Here is a 10,061-nt window from a genome sequence, read left to right on the forward strand (position 1 = left end):
TGGGCATTCCCCTGTGTGGGGATCAGGGATCCAGGGAAGAACACATGAGGTCTAGAGAACATTCAAGGCCACAGGCTCCAGTAAGCACAGGTGTCACTGCTGGAGGGACTTCTTAATCTCTGATCACCCCGTGATAGGAGGGTTCACACCTCTTCCCAGTTCCTCTCTCCTGAAGGAGGTTGAGAAAACCATCATGAACTCACAAGAACTAGGCTCACAGGCTAGATGCTTAATCATTAGATAAATAGCTATGACAGATTTATCTCATGACAGGCTTGCTCTGTTGCCCTGTTTATTTCAAATATACGAAGCCCATGCTTTACAGCATAGGAAGGCCATGGACAAAATCCTGTACTTGCGAGGTTAACTGGGGCTTCAAAAATGAGCTGTCGGAGAAAGGAAGGTGAGAGTGGATCTGCGAAGAATGAGCCAGAGGGGCTGACCCAGCTGCAGAAGCACAATGCCTCACAGAAGGCAGAAATTCGGTTATGAACCAGGCTGCTTTTACTACTGAGAAGTCTGGCTGGTGGGCTTGTCTGAGAGCAAACAGAAATACAGCTGTGATTCAGGCCTCCTTGACACTGAAGCTCTGAGCTGTCTCAAATCCTCCCTGGCGGAATCATGGCCCTACAGAGCTGTGACTGAAGAAAAGAAGAAAACCATACAGTAAGAACAAGGTAGCAGCAGGTGTAAGAGCAGGTGGGGGTTAGAAGAGGTCATGATCCTAGACGTATAGCTGTAGATGGGCTTTATCCCTTCAAGGGTAGTAGAGAACAATCTGGACCCAGGAAGACCAAATTCTAGAATTACTCCAGAAACTACCTGTGGACAGGGATGAGGCCAAGTTGGGATTGTGTAAGGAGCCCATGAGCTGACGGCTGAAATTCTTCAGTCCCCCCAGCTGAGGACAATACACCCCAGCTGGGAGCTATGCCCAAGAGTCCCATCTCAAGCTGGAAAATTAATACTGGCATTTATTTAAAAATACCTTTCTCTATTCATTATTACATGTTTCCCTTCAGGTTTTCTGTGCTCTTTGCCTGCTCATTATGACCTGTTTGACATAGAACAGGCTGATAAGATGTAGCGTTTTAGGCAATGAGATAGAAGTTGAATTATGATCATTGAGAAGAGACAGTGGGTTCTACCCATCTCTGTTCTGTAAGGGTCTACTTAGCTTCTGTACAGAACAGGCATTAAATATCAATTTATGTTTATGGTGACATCATGGCACTCTACCAAGGGCGGTAAAGTGTACTACAAAAAAAAAAAAAAAAAACTTATATTGTCTACTTTTACTGCATGGTTTAAATTAGGGGCTGTCAAATTTTTCCTTAAAAGGCCACATCAGAAATATTTTAGGATTTGTGGACCCCATAGTCTCTGGCCGGCAACTAGACTCAGTTGCAGACAATATGTCAACAGATGAGCTTGGCTGTGTTGCATTAAAACTTTATTTACAAAACCAACCAATGGGCCAGACTATGTTGCATTAAAACTTGATTTACAAGACCAAGTGATAGGCCAGATTCAGTCCTCAGGCTGCAATTTGCTGATGATTCCTTACATCATAATCTGCTATCTATAACCACAAAGAGATTGATTGATGTCTTTAATTTCTCTGCATTTTCCCCCTTCTGTACAGAAGCTAAGTAGAACCTTATTTTGTATTTTTTCTAATTACAAGTTTCATTTTCTAGTGTCTAAATTTCTTTATCAATACACACAAGTGTTCTATAGACACAGATATCGAAGAATGAAAGAAAAACTTCTCATTTTCCTGAATTGCCTCAATACAGCTCTCACTACATCCTTCACACAGAGAACACTCAACATCAGGGGTCCTTAAACTTTTTAAACAGGGGGCCAGTTCACTGTCCTTCAGACCTTTGGAGGGCCGGACTATAGTGTAAAAAAAAAAAACTATGAACAAATTCCTATGCACACTGCACCTATCTTATTTTGAAGTAAAAAAACAAAAGGGGAACAAATACAATCACATTGCTGCATGTGGCCCGTGGGCTGTAGTTTGAGGACCCCTGCTCAACATGGTAGGTTATAGATAAAAACCATGAGAACCTTCAGAAACGTTACAGCAGGTGCTGAGAGAAAATGTGTTCAAGATATGTCACAGTCAGAAGTATCGAAGGCGAGCCCCTTTCAATACCATCCCGCAGAGAAACACGCTATCGTTGTTCTCAACTCTATCAGTCCAGTAATGAGCCAAATGCAATCCAGACTCACATATCTCGGCAGGATTTCCCAGGTCATCTTTCTTAGAACAAAGGCCTTTCTGGTTCCATATTAAAAAGGACAGGACTGTTGCGATTAGGCAGAGTGAGTGGCGCTGGTAACGTGATCTGAACCGGATTCCCAGGAGGTGAGGTGACATAAGGGGATCCATGTGACCTGCTCCGAGCTGTTCACAAGAACAGCTCCAAGTTTTGTTATTGATATTTTTAGCTGTCTTTGTGTTCCTGGTACTTGGCTGGATGCACTAGATTGGTACAGGAAGATCAAAGACTATCCCTTCCTTCAAAGAGCTCCCATTTAGGAGGAAATAAAAGCCTCCTGGTCACCAGAGACTTGCATTTGTTTGCATTTCTTCTCTCTTTTGCAGCCACTTCTCCAACCATATCATAGAGGCACTGCTTTGTTTAGACGCAGCGTAATAAAATCAGGTCTCTGCTTGAAAAGGCTGGGATTGGAGGAGCTGCATCTTTTCATTCACAGGCATAATTTTTAGATGCTTTCATTCCTATGTCTCTCTGATTTTATTTTTATACTTAAAAACCTCTAAAAACACAAAATATAATAAAACAGACATCTGTGTGTACTGCAAAAATTTAATAAATTTTAACATTTTGCCATATTGACTTCAGAATTTTCTTTTATTTTAAATATGACACTATAGTTGCAGCTACAATCTCAATTCTCCATCTCTTTCCCTTCCTACCCCCTGGAAAATCAACATCCTGAATTCGAGATTTATCCTTCTTATAAATATTTTTAAGTTTTGTTATGACTGCACACAATTTATATAATTCATATATATATATATATATTTTTTTTTTTTTTTTGAGACAGAGTCTTGCTTTGTTGCCCTGGGCAGTGCTGTGGCATCGCAGCAACCTCACACTCTTGGGCTCCAGTGTTCTCCTTACCTCAACCTGCGAAGTATCTGGGACTACAGGTGTCCACCACGACACCTGGCTATTTTTTAGAGATGGGGGTCTCACTCTTGCTCAGGCTGGTCTCGAACTCTTAACCTCAGGCAATCTACCTGCTTCCACCTCCCAGAGTGCTAGGATAATTTTGGTTCAATACTAATATTTATACAAATGCTACCACTTCAAACATATCCCATACCATGTACTTTTTTCATTTAAAACTGTGTTTTCAAGATTTTTCCATATTGTTCCACGTGACTTAGCTTGTTCGGTTTAATCACCATGCAGTCTTCCACTATATACTACAGTTTCTTTGTCCATATTCCTACTGATGTTCATTTACATTAGTTCTTATTCCTCCCTATTATAAAAAATACATCAGTGAGCGTTTTTCTACTTAGATCTTTTCATACGTCATACATATGCTTTGATTTTTAGATCTTTATTGTTAACATTCTCTTCCTTTTAGGTATATTAATGAAAACAAAAGATAAAAAGAGATATAAAGGAGAAATGTTCATCTCACCCTTCACGTTCATGTTCACCTAAGTACCTATAACGGACAGCCTTCTGTGCCTTCGCCAAGGCTTGTTCCAAATTAACAAAAGCCTGGCATGTTTTGTCAACTTCGTTATCCTCTACAATGGCAGCAAAGCAACTCAGCCTTCGTCTACTAACTTCCTGAGCATTGTTATTCCCTGAGGGTTTTGCTGCCCCATAACCAAAGGGAGAATATCTGCATTCACAGGAGAGAAACTACCCAAGTTCCAAAATGCAGCTCATTTTTGGTATTTAGCAATAAGAGGTTTAGAAATCCTCAGGGATTTTTAAGAATGGCAGCAAGATATTCCACATCCCCAGCCTGAGAGATCCTGAACAGCTTTTCTCGAAACAGAGGCCTAGTTCCTTGGTAAGCAAGCATTCTTGCGCCTGGGGTTGTGCAGACACTTAAGCCACAGCAACCCTCATGGCGTGGGTCACTTCTGGGAACGAGGTGGCAACGAGCTCAGGCCCAGCTGGAAGCCAGTCCCTTAGCAGCTGAGGGAATCTGTGCTTGGGGTTGCCTTTTAAGGTTAAGGGACCTGGGAAATTGTGTGACGATGAATCCTTATAATAACATTGTTTATGAGGGATTTGGAGTTTTTATAGTGAGATGAAGGAGAAGAGAAGGAAAAGAACATGGATTCTGAAATAAAACCTAAACCAGGAGTGCACAGCTCTCGCAAACTTAGAGTTTGGGATTTTTTCCACCGGGCAGTGTATTACCCCCACTCTTCTGTAGAAGATGAGGCTCCTTCTTTTCAAACTCCACTCAGGGGCCAGATCAAGTCCATGGTACAGTGTCAGTTCTCTCCACCTCTCCAGCACCACTTTTCCAAGTCCACACTTCTTCCCACACTCAAGCAGCCAGCCCAGCAGGCCTACTAACCCTTCCTGGTGGTCCTGGTAAACAGGAAAAAATATGCCAAGCTGAAGGCCTGTCACCTGTCCCTCCCAGAACCAAATCATTCACCTATATTTACAACCCACATCATTCTGCACCCCATCAGGCTCTAAACATGTCCATCACCAGCTTAAATTTCCCATTCCACAGTTCCTTGGCCTCATCTCACCCTCTGCTGAACACTTCTCTATAAACACATCTAAGTACCCCACCACCATGTTGGCCCCGGGATACCCATAAGAGTTTGTCCATCAACAAACTAGTACCTTATCTATCAACTCAAGGTGAACCCAGCATCAGCAGTTCCTTACAATTTTACTTATATGAAAAGGTTTATTCTGTGTCTCCTAGGTGGCAGGCACCATGACAGGTCCTAAGAAGAGGACATTGTTTTGGTCTTGAAGAGATGGTCTGTTGAGGAAAACAGGTGAATCAGTGGACATCTTCCATGCTGTAAGACACACCAGTCACAGAAGGGATCTCCAGTGACTGCTGATGCAGGGGATAGAGACAAGAAAAGGGTCGTGGGAGCAGCATTATAAACCAAATAAGCAGCATACACAGAGGACCAAAGGCAAGAGAAAGCAGGGCAAGTGTCAAAACTCTCTAAGTGGCACATTAGAAAACGATAAAATAAGAAACTCACATAAGTAGTTACATTCAGCGCATCAAGATCTTTAAACATGTAGAAACATGATCCAGTCGACCCAATACCTCCCAAAATAGAATTATTTGAAACAAATGCACACTACAACCTGTGACAATAGGGACCTAACTAAAACAAAAGGCAGGAAATTTGCTCCGTGTCTAACTAGGCTGCTTGGACCCCCCAGCCTATTTCCTGTTGATTGAGTCATAGAGTGGGGTCAACTCAGACTATGATTTTAGGGTGAAAACAAGGTGGGACCAAAACAGAGGGGTCAGAAGAACAGATGCAAAATAGTATATTTCCTTCCACAGTCACAATTAAATGTAAGCCTTATTTTAAATAAGCCTAACGGTCTGAGAACATTTGATTAGACAACTGTGATTGTGTTATATTTGTGGGTTAGGAAAAGGCTTTCAAAGGACCTCAAAGTCTGGAGATGAATGAACATGCTGATTCATCTGCAGGGCAAAACTTCCCCTTACACACTGGTTAAGAGAGTGATGTCTGCAAGAAACATCAGTCAGCGTGTGTGGCAAGACTGTGACTTCATTCCACAATGAAGTTGACTGTGGCAGCAGTCAACCTCAGTGTGGACATTAAAAGAGAGACTTTACAGTGGATCTCAGTTAACACAGATGTTTATGACTGCCACGTCCTCAGGGCCCATAGTTAGTAGGCCATCCCTGGATCACCTAGTGAGAATAGGGGCTAGAGATGGACAGGACAAAAAAGATAAACGTTAACAGGCAGGAAGAAATAAAAGAAGAATTTAATCCTCTTGTATCGGACAAGAACAATAAACTGTGGCTCCTATAGTTGTGACAGGACCAATTCTCAATTGCCAAGCACAAACCCGTTTTTGCTCACACTAATACACTCTAATTCACTTTCTGGAATTCCTATGTACTAGAAAAACTTCAGAGTCCAAGTAAGCATCAAGTATACCTAGAACCGGTGCTGCCCTCCTGAGGACTGTAGTGGTATTGCTGGTGGTCTTGTAACAATTTTAAACAAACTTTAAAAGATGACACAGTTGTTTATTCATTTGCACCTCTGATTCAGTCCATATTAATTCGTTCAGGGATGATTATTTTCATATAAATATATTTAATTTTTTCCCATAAGGAAAATATCTTGCAGATTACTAATTAAAACAAAGTTTGTCCATTGTTTTTCAAATCGTGGGTCTGAAAATCCATTTAGTGAGATCCATTTCCTGAGTTAGGATTAGTTGTTTTTTTTTTAATTTTAAAGATGTAAAATATAACAGAGGAGAATATGTAGACAATATTAGAAGAGATCACACAGACCCTTAGCAAGACCTGTGCACCAAGAAATGGCCATCGTGAAGTCCAGGTGGAGACGAAAGACCCACTGATGGGACAAGGTGAATGAATGCAGATCTTAGCTAGGAAGTGTCATACGGTGTTTTCTCCACTAGTACCTCATTTGCTGCCATGTAATAGTTAATTTGACCATCAACATAATAGGACAGTGTGGCAGAAGAATTCAAAGGTGGCCCCAAGATTATTGTCCCCTAGCGTACACACTTGCAAATGCCTCCCCATAAGTGCAGGCTGAACCAAAATGTGCGTGTGATAGAACATATTACTCCTGTGAGTAGGCTATTAATCTGTTGACTTTTTAATTAATCAAAAGGGCTCATAATTAGATAAAAAAGATCTTCAAAGACTCTGCATCTCTCCAGAAAGACAGTTAAGGAGCAGGAGGGCATCAGGAGAGGGCCACAGGGCAAATTACTGTGGGTGACCTTTAGGAGCTAAACTGGACCCCAGGCTGACCACCAGAGAACAAGGGCATCAGTCACACAATTCAAGGAACTAAACTCTGCAACAACATTTGGAAGAACACCCAAGCTTCAGAAAGGAAGGCAGCCCATTGGCTACCTTGATTTCTTCTGTCTTGTGAGCCTGAATAAAAAACTCTAGACTTTTGACTTACAGAAACCATGAGCCATCCAGGTACAGTGGCTCACACCTGTAATCCTAGCACTCTGGGAGGCCAAGGCAGGTGGATTGCTTGAGCTCAGGAGTTTGAGACCAGCCTGAGCAAGAACAAGGCCCTGTCTCTACTAAAAAATAGAAAAAAAATTAGCCAGGTATTGTGGCAGGCACGTGTAGTCCCAGCTCCTTGGGAGGCTGAGGCAGGAGGATCACTTGAGCCCAGCCCAAGAGTTTGAGGTTGCAGTGAGCTATGCAGCCAAGGCACTCTAACCAGGGTGCCAGAGTGAGATGGAAGGAAGGAAGGAAGGAAGGAAGGAAGGAAGGAAGGAAGGAAGGAAGGAAGGAAGGAAGGAAGGAAGGAAGGAAGGAAGGAAGGAAATAAATTTGTTCTAAGCCCCTAAATTTGTGGTAATTTGTAATGCAGCAGTAGAAAATGAATATCATTAATGTTCCGCAATATAATTTTGTATTTTACAAGTAATTGTGATGCAAAATGCAGTGTAACTTCATCGTTTGCAAAAATGATGAGACTTCCCACTAGTTTAGATTGTGAACTTTCGGTATTACTTCAGGGTGCTTAACATTTCCTCATTTCTTGACACTGTCGCTTTTTTCATTATAAGAATTCAGTTACTCTTCAAAGCAATAACTTTGTTATGAGAAGATAAAGGAACAATGACATGCAAAATACAAAGGCATGGTCAAGTTCAACACCAGGATCCAAAAGTGCAAATAGTATACTATAGGAAAAATGTCGACTCTACTCATCAAACTTTGATTTCATTGAGGCTTATTCTTTTAAAAAGGGAAGGATTTACAATATTATGTATTTTTTAATTGTGCAATAAAAATGACAGACCTGGGTGTAAGTTTTTAAACTATTCTTCAGACTGAAACCTTACACTTCAAAATTAATAAGACACCTGGAAACATAAAATATTTATAAATAAGTCCCTTGAATATTATTTAAAAATAAAAATAATGAAGCTATTGGTACTATTTCCTAGCCATTCCACAACTATTAGAAAAACTCATATTAAAATGGGGCTGATGTATCTGATAGATTATCTCACAAAGCGGACTACGTCTAAGAGAGGTGTTTTACAGAGCCGTGCAGAATGTAAAAAAAACAACAGAAACAAATGTGAACATTTTTTTCAATTTTTTCAAGTTAATAACACTTTAATGAACAAAAGCATTATTAACTCAAGGAAAATATATAAAGTCAATAAATATTGATCATAAGCTCAGCTAATTATATGGGGGAAAGGATGGGAGGATTTGGAGAACTACGGTGGACATGAGATTTGCTCACCAGTATTTCCAGACCTTGTCCCCCGTCCTGTTTCCTGTTTCCTTTGCAGTCCTGTGCCTGGCTGTGGGAGTAGACAGTGATAGGAAATGGCACGTACCCATTTTAGTCTGAAGCACAACTGAATTGTGCTCAGTGTGACATGTGTGTCTTCTCTCCCTGTGGTTGAGCCTCAATATTACAGAGTAGCCTAATAAAATGAAGAGTGACCACAGGAGCAAACTCTCTTCTGCCCCCTTTCAGACACAGACAAGTGAGCAATAGTTGTTTTGAACCCAAGATTTGGGGATTTTGCAAGATCATTTGCACCAAGAAGTTGACAAACTTTCTCTATAGTCCTAGAAGTGAATACTTCAGGCTTTGCAGGACAGTCTCTGTCACATACAGTTCTTTAAAAACAGAAAAAAAACTCTATAAAAGTGTAAAAATCACTCTTAGCTTGTAAGTTGTCTTTTAAAAAGCAGTCTGGAGGTAGGATCTGACCCAAGGACCATAGTCTGCAATCCTAGACAACTGTGGAAGGTACTATTAGCAGCTTGGCAGCTTTAGTATCTATCACCAGAGGGCTGGGGACTGAATAGCCCTGGGGAATGTCCTTCAAGTGTCCACTGAAGGGAGGAGGTGCATAAACACCTCGCCTCTGGAGTGGGACAGGCTGAGGTGTGCATTTATACTATTTCTCAGAATTGCCTCATGGGTTTAAGCTCCAGTTTCCATCAGCAGTAACTCGGTTCCAAGGTCCCCTCACTGCCTGCTTTCCCGGTCCTGCCTCAGTTCCCCACCAGCAGCGTCTCCCATATCTCCCGATTACCCTTCTCTCGGGATCTGCTTTAGGCAACCAAACGAATACATTCATCCTTAGGAATACAACTATTCCTGCAGGAAATGGGGTGCTTCCATGGCTAAGATGTAAAAGGTGTGCCACTGGCTTAGGAAAATGGTATCATAGGTAGAAAAATGGAGACTCACGTTCCGCTGTGGTGAAGATATCTGGTAAAGTGGTTACCTGTGACCCCCTTCCAGGCTGCGAGGGTTTAGGAGTGGAGAGCAGACCGCAGCCCTCACCCCCGCTCGTCCCTGGCATGATGTGCACCGAAAGGAATCTGCCAGGCCCAAACCAGCGAGCTGGCTTAGCTCTGCTGAAACCAGTCCTTCACGAGCCCCACCTGCGTTCTCTACTTAGTGACCTGCTGTCTTGTCTTTCCTGTCTATCCAGTGTCCATGGCAGCGATTTTCAACCAGTGATCCGTCAGAGGATCTTAGGTGGGCCAAAAAGAAGTTCATAGCATAGTAAGTATATTCTTTTTTTTTCCATTCTTTCTTTTGATCAACATAATTTAAGTGTGCTGCTGAAGTTTAGTTCAAGTGTGCCATGAGATTAAAAAAGGCTGAAGAACACCCATCTACATAGGACGAGTACATGCGGTAGACGTGCTGCTCCTGTGAGCAGGTCTCCCTGCGCAGCACAGGACAGAAAGCTAAAAGCTGCCTCACCAGGAGGATTCCAGGTGTGATTTAGGGC

The sequence above is a fragment of the Nycticebus coucang genome, chromosome 15 (assembly GCF_027406575.1).
Source record: "Nycticebus coucang isolate mNycCou1 chromosome 15, mNycCou1.pri, whole genome shotgun sequence".
Lineage (NCBI taxonomy): Eukaryota > Metazoa > Chordata > Mammalia > Primates > Lorisidae > Nycticebus > Nycticebus coucang.